A 7601-nucleotide genomic window follows, 5' to 3' on the forward strand; every position below is an offset into this window, starting at 1 on the left:
CTTGGAATGTAGAAGATTGAGGGGAAATTTGATGGAGGTGTGCCAAAATTATGAGGGTTATAGATGGGGTAAAAGCAAGCTGGCTTTTTCCACTGAGATGGGGTGGGACTACAACCAGAGGCCATGGGTTAAGGGTGAACGGTGAAACATTAAGGGGAACATGAGGGGAAACTTTTTCACACAGACGGTCATCCAGGTGTGGAATGAGCAGACAGCCCAACTGGTGCATGCAAGCTCAATTTCAACATGTAAGAGGTTTGTATAGGTACCTGGATGGTAGGGGTACAGGGGTAGACAGTTTAAATAGTTAAACTAGATGGGCCAAAGGGCCTGTTTCTGTGTTGTACTTTTCTATGACTTTGTGACAAGAACATGAAATAATACTAATATTCATTTAATTCCTTTTAACAGCTGTGCAGACCAACCATTCATCTGGGCAGAAGATGTTTTCATGGCTTTAAAACTGTGGCACTTTAAATTGACAGTAGATAAAAGAAAATCCCAGCTGTACCTCAACAAAGGGGGAAACCCATTCATCTGCTCAGACAGTGGGAATGGATTCAGTCGGTCATCTCAACTGAAGGTACATCAGCAAGTTCACACTGGGACAAGGCCATTCACCTGTTCTGTGTGTGAGAAGGGATTCAGTCGGTCTTCCCACCTGTGGACACACCGGTCAGTTCACATCGAGCAGAGGCTGGTCATCTGCTGAATTTGTGGGGAAGGATTCACTCGGTTATCTGACCTAATGGCTCACCAGCGAGTTCACACCAGGGATCGGCTGTTCACCTGCTCAGACTGTGGGAAGGGATTCACTAAATCATGTAAACTGAAGGTACATCAGCGAGTTCACAATGGAGAGAGGCCGTTCACCTGCTCAGACTGTGGGAAGGGATTTACTGTGTCATCTGCACTGAAGGTACATCAGTGATTTCACACTGGGGAGAGGCCGTTCACCTGAGAAAATGTTGATACTTTATAAGACACCACTTAGGCTCCACTTCGAGTATGTGGGACCCATATCTCAGAAAAGGTGTGTTGTCATTGGGGAGAGTACAGAGGATGTTCAAGAAGATGATTCCGGGAATGAAGGGGTTAAGGTATGAGGAGTGTTTGCCAGCCTTGGTCCTGTACTCCTGCACTGACCTATGTTTAATAAACGCGGGGGGGGAGGGGGTGTTAAATCTCACTGAAACCCACCAAATGTGGAAAGGTCTCGATGGGGTGGATGAGGAGAGGTCTTTTTGTATGGGGGGGTAGCCATAACAGAGAGCACAGCCTCAAAACTGAGAAGCAACCTTTTAGAGGATTTTATTTAGTCAGAGAGCAGTGAATCTGTGGAATTCTCTGACACAGACGGCAGTGGGAGCCAAGTCTGTGGGTATATTTAAGGCAGAAGCTAATAGTTTGCTGATTAGTCAGGGCATTATACGATATGCCGAGGAGACGGGTGCATGGGGTTGAGTGAGAACCGGGATCAGCCATGATAGAACGGCGGAGCAGACTTGATGGGGCTGAATGGCCTAATTCTGCTCCTATGTCTTATTGTCTTATACTGCCAGTGTCTTACACAGTGAAGATTGACACAAAACACTTATAATAACATATGGCCACTATTCCTTCGCTCTGTTACTAACTCGCCAGCATCATCTTCCAGCGTTATATCAACTCTTGCCTCTCTTTTACTCTTTATAAATCTGAACAACTTTTGATGCTTGATATTATTGGCTCACTTACCTTAATTTTTCATCTTGTATCTCCTGTGTGTTTTTTTTTAGTTGTCTCCTGTTGGTTATGTAAAAGCTTTCCAATCCTCTAACTTCCCATTAATTTCTTGTTATATTATATGACCCCGCTTTTGGTTTTATCAAAAACAGGAGAAAATCTGTGGATGCTGGAAATCCAAGCAACACATACACAAAATGCTGGAGGAACCTAGGAGGCCAGGCAGCATATATGGGAAATAGTAAACAGTCAACGTTTCAGGCTGAGACCCTTCATCAGGACTGGGGGGAAAAGAATGATGAGACGTCAGAGGAAGAAGAGTGGGGGTGAAAAGCGTGGAGGAAGTGGCAGGTGATAGGTGAAACTGGGAGAGGGGGACTAGTGAAGGAAAAAACTTCTTAGGATATAATTTCCTTAATGATTCTCGAAAGATCATTGCTAATGCCTCCACATCTCTTCAGCCACCTCTTTCAGATCCCTGGGGTGTACACCATCTGGTCCAGGTGACCTATTTACCTCCAGACCATCTCTGTTTCCCAAGAACCTTCTCCTGAGTAACGTAACTTTACGCATTCTGACCACTGATATCTGGGAATTCCATATTCTTGTCAGGGTCTTTGACGGATAAGAGTGAGTTTATTCAGTTATTCAACTTATTCGGTTGATCTGCCATCATCTTGCATCCCACCCCATTACTTCCTCTCCAGCATCATTTTTCAGTGGCCCGATATCCACTTCCGCCTCTCTTTTACATGTTTATATGTACCTGAACAAACATTTGGTATCCTCTTTAATATTACTGGCTAGCTCACCTATGTATTCCATCTTTTCCTTCATAATTACTTCAGTTGCGTTCTGGTTTTTAAAAGCTTCTGAATCCTCTAGCTTCCTAGTAGTTTTTGCTCCATGTCCTCTCTTTGTTTTTTTATGTTGTCTTTCATTTCTCTTGTCAGTCACGGTTTTGTCACCTTACATTTAGAATACTACTTCCTCTTTGTAATGAGATTGATAAGTTTGTGGCCAAAAGTAGCATGAGTCAATTTTAGAGAACCTAGCACATTTATTTTTTCAACATCGTCCACTCCTGCATTTACACACTTAGTCCAGTGGTCGTGGAGCAAACGGATCTTGGACCTCCAGAAAGTGTCCACAGCAGGGGTGATTGATAAGTTTGTGGCCTAAGGTAGAAGGAGATGAGTTATACAGCTCTCCTTACAGGCACATGCAGGTCAACTCTTTGAGTGATTATGCAGAAAGTTTGAAGTTAATAACTCATCTCCTTCTACCTTAGGCTATGAACTTCTGAATCACCCCTGATGAGAACTACACACAAATTGCTGGAAGAGCACGGCATGTGAGACAGCATCTATGGATGGGAATCAACATTTCGGGCCAAGACGCTTCATCGGGACTCTTGGTACCCACGTATCTGGAATATCAACAAGCAAAGACAATAAAAAGTAGTGCAAAGTAAGGAAAACCTTTGACAAAATTTAGTTGAAGGCTTAAACAAGAACCTGCCAAACAGAGCTCAATAGTTAACAAATACAACAAAGGTAATAAACACTTCCATCAATACCGACATTGACTTTTTTTTATAAAAATATCTTGGTCCCATTTCAATCAATAAAATTTACAAAGATAAATAAGAACTTTAGAAAAGACTACTTACACTCAAACCCACTTAGATTAACACTACCATGGACAGAAGGAGGAAGAGAAATAACACACTTGGAAAAAAAAAGGAAACCACACAACAGTCAGATAACACTTCTAAGTATATATTTTCATCAAAAATGAACTGGATTCAGCACTCCATGTGTGTATCTGCAATTGTGGTAAGAAATACAGACCAGAAAACTTAAATGAGAGCCCAACTCAGAAAAATGAATCATCACTAGGGAAGAAAACATTAACCAGTAGAATGAGTATGACCCTCCATGGGAGACATCCCAACGATCTGAGCAGACGAGATGTTGACAAGGAAGCATCGAGCACCTGACAGAGTTGGAGACCTCTTCCCAGAAACAGAGGGGTTCCTTTCAGAAATACAGGACAAGGTGGTTAACGAAAGGAAAGGGGAAAAAAAAATCAAAAATACTTGAGATACAAAGTAGTAAGTGCAGAAAACGCTAGAGAAACCAGAAACAATCCTGTTGCAATTTAACTCAATCTGATTACTTACAAAGGTACAATCAAGTGGCATATATCATTCACCAAAATCTTGCTTTAAAATACAAACTCATGAATGCCCTCTATCACATCATAAAGGCACCAGAAATTCAAGCCTGATCTAGTTTTACAGTCAAAATATTAACAATTATGTGATAATCAATACAAGCAGGAACAACTCCCTCGATAGATAAAACCATTCCCAACCAACAGATGTTCCTCAATCAGTGGAGCACATCACCACGGGTATTGTTTGTGTCATCAGTCAGAAAACCGAAAGACTTTCTCTGCCAGTCAGCTTCCAAATGTTGCTACTCTGTCATCCGTTGACCCACCCCGCTGCTGATTCCCTTCTCCTCATCATATGTTCTTGCCCCTACCATCGTCCAGAGCCCCAAACTATGCCCTGTGCAGACGTGCCTCTGGTTTCTGACCCTGCTCCATCTGCAGAGAATTTAAGGGAAACCTCTTCAATTAGAGTGGGACAGAGTGATATAGTGACAGCAGGCCTGAATAGGGATCTTGACAGGATGAAAGCCTGGGCAGACAACTGGAATGTCACCTTTGAGCCTACTGAGTGCAAGGCAATGGTGATGTCTAGGAAGAGGAATCCATCTAACCCCGACCTGTATTTTGGGAACTGCAAAATCCTTGGTATTAATATTGACAGCAAGTTGGTATGGGATAAACTCCTTTCCACTATTTCATCCGTGGCTGGACAAAGGCTTGGAGCTCTGTGGAAAGTAGCATCCAAATTAGACAAAGAGGGCAGAGCCACGGTTTACAAAGCCCAGGTACGAAGTATCATGGGTGAATGCCTCACAGAGTGTCCTCAGCCAGCTTGATTCCATCAAAGAAAGGCTCCCAGGATTATAGGTGTAGATGAAAATGCACAATGCAGAATATACAAAATGCACACCAGCCACAGCCCTGCAGACCTTCGCACCATGCTGCCTTCATCTCATGAGAGACGGCGTACCAGACGATCAAGATTGTCTATGCCTGCTCAGGCTGTTTCTATGCCTGATGCGAGAACCCACACACCGGATAGAAGCTTCCTTCACTGTACTATCAGAATTTGGAACAGCCTTCCAGATGCTGTGGTTGGAAACATCTGCGACGATGGGGTGCAAGCCTTCAAGAGTCGAGTGCACAAACACCTACCAGCTCTGGGAGGGAAGTCACATGCTTCTTAAGCTATCATGAAGGGGACCAGGACGGCAATGCTTGGTTGTTGGCAAGTAGGGTTAATACCTGACTTTCAAGAGCACTTGTGAGTTATCTTCTGGCTGGACTTAGTCCTTAAACTGCTGGGGAACAGTGCGGAAAGAGCAGGTGCTGTTTCCTCCCGGTAGGGATTAGTTTTTAGTTCCAAATGCTCCTGCCTCATTCTGTCACCCTGCAACCTTATCCTTCAATCTCTTTAAATTATGGAGGGCAGCCTGTGTATAAATGTCTCTCTCCAGCAGATTTCATCATGACTCCAGTATTTCTACTATGTTTTAATGTTTCTTACCTGTACATATGATTTTTTTTTAATATATTCTATCGCTGAGCAGCAGTGAACCTTCTAATTGGCCTATCAGAGTTCTCTTTGGGAACTAGTTGACTTGATCAGCATTTCTGATCTGGCTATTGTTCACGATTGCACTTAATAAAAAAAACAAAAAAATCCCTCAGAGTGGTGACTGTTTGGAACCAATCCCACAAGGGGGGAGAGAGAGTTGAACAACAGGGGAGGATTTAAAAGGGCTGTCGTGGAACTGAATCACTGGCAGTGTCCAGCCGGCCTGAGTTGACTCTCTACTGTACACTAATTGTGTTATAAATTCACTAAGTACCGGAGACAGTGTTTAAAATAAACTGATTTATTTGTCTAAGATCCAGAATATTACATTCCAGTCCCATTAAAGGTGATTGTGCAGCAGAAGAAACTCCTCCCATGCCCAGTGACCAGGGTGCAGACTGGGTGTGGTGAGCAGCAGCAATAATTGCAGAGTTCAGCACCGACAGTCACTCTCGAAACTGCATTCAGCAACGGTGATGGACAAATATCCAGCATGCAGCTTATTGAAACATTCTCCCCAGTGTGAACCCGGTAGGGTGTCACAAGTGTAACATGCTGTAAGGTTTCACTGCTCATGGAATGGCCTCTCTGCAATGTTTCACTGCTGAGGTAATGGTTTCTCTGTAGCAGCAATGATTAGGTTACGAATAGACATAATAGGGTTTTGGAGCGCGGGGTTATCCAATGGCAGAAATGTTGTTCTTTCTTGTGAGTCTGGAAGGGAGATTTTCGCTGTATTTTGCCGGTGAGAGATGAGAAGACGCAAATGGAGAGAGTGGGCCCTTTTTCTTTTTTTTGTTTTCTTTACTAACCCTATAGTCAAAATAAGAATTATAATTCTCAATTATTTAATCACATATTGTGTACTGCTTGTTATTTTGGGGTACTGATTTGTAACAGAGGACACATCGTGCAGCATCCACCCAAACGAGATTTCTTAAGTTTGGCCGGGCTGGGGGGCTACCACCCCCTATATTAAGCTGCTAGCCGAAGCGAAAGTTTCATAAAGTTAGATAAGTGAGTGAATCGCTTCCCACATTCACAGCAGGTGAACGGCCTCTCCCCAGTGTGAACTCAGTGATGCACATTTGGTTGATGTAGCTGACAGAATCTCTTTCCAAAGTCTGAGCAGGTTGAATGGCCTCTCCCTAGTGTGAATTGACCGGTGTGTCAGTGGGCAAGATGACCGAGTGAATCCCTTCCCACAATCTGAGAAGGTGATCGGCCTCTACCTGATGTGAACTTGCTGGTGTCTCTGCAGATGAGATGACTGAGTGAATCCCTTCCCACACACTGAGCAGGTGAATGGCCTCTCCCCAGTGTGAACTGACTGGTGTCTCAGTAGGTGAGATGACAAAGTGAATCCCTTCCCACAGTCTGAACAGGTGAACGGCCTCTCCCCCGTGTGAACTCGCTGATGTACCTTCAGTTGGGATGAGCAAGTGAATCCCTTCCCACAGTCTGAGCAGGTGAATGGTCTCACCCTAGTGTGAACTTGCTGGTGTATCTGTAGAAGAGATGACCAAGTGAATCCCTTCCCACAGACTGAGCAAGTGAATGGTTTCTCCCCAGTGTGAACTCGCTGGTGTATCTGTAGATCAGATGAACGAGTGAATCGCTTCCCACACACTGCGCAGGTGAACGGCCGCTTCCCAGTGTGAACTGACCGGTGTTCTTGTAGGTTAGCTAACTGTGTGAATCCCTTCCCACACTCTGAACAGGCGAATGGCCTCTCCCCAGTGTGAACTCGCTGATGTACCTTCAGTTGGGATGAGCGAGTGAATCCCTTCCCGCAGTCTGAGCAGGTGAACGGCCTCTCTCCAGTGTGAACTCGCTGATGTACCAGTAGGTCGGTTGACCGAGTGAATCCCTTCCTGCAGTCTGAGCAGGTGAATGGCCTCTCCCCAGTGTGAACTCGATAATGTACCTTCAGTTGGGATGAGCAAGTGAATCCCTTCCCACAGTCTGAGCAGGTGAACGGCCTCTCCCCAGTGTGAACTCGCTGATGTACTTTCAGTTGGGATGACTGAGTGAATCCCTTCCTGCAGTCTGAGCAGGTGAATGGCCTCTCCCCAGTGTGAACTCTCTGATGTACCTTCAGTTTAGATGAGCAAGTGAATCCCTTCCCACAGTCTGA

At 44.5% G+C, this 7601-nt stretch overlaps 1 long non-coding RNA gene across 1 annotated transcript; it reads left to right on the forward strand.

Annotated features, from left to right (window-relative positions):
- Positions 1 to 594: 594 nt before the first annotated feature.
- On the forward strand, positions 595 to 3309 carry LOC140208457 (uncharacterized). Its single transcript, XR_011888785.1, has 2 exons — positions 595 to 919; positions 3017 to 3309. It is a non-coding gene; the product is annotated as an uncharacterized lncRNA (long non-coding RNA).
- The last annotated feature ends 4292 nt before the right edge of the window (positions 3310 to 7601 follow it).

This window comes from Mobula birostris, chromosome 13, assembly GCF_030028105.1.
Source record: "Mobula birostris isolate sMobBir1 chromosome 13, sMobBir1.hap1, whole genome shotgun sequence".
Taxonomy (NCBI): Eukaryota; Metazoa; Chordata; class Chondrichthyes; order Myliobatiformes; family Myliobatidae; genus Mobula; species Mobula birostris.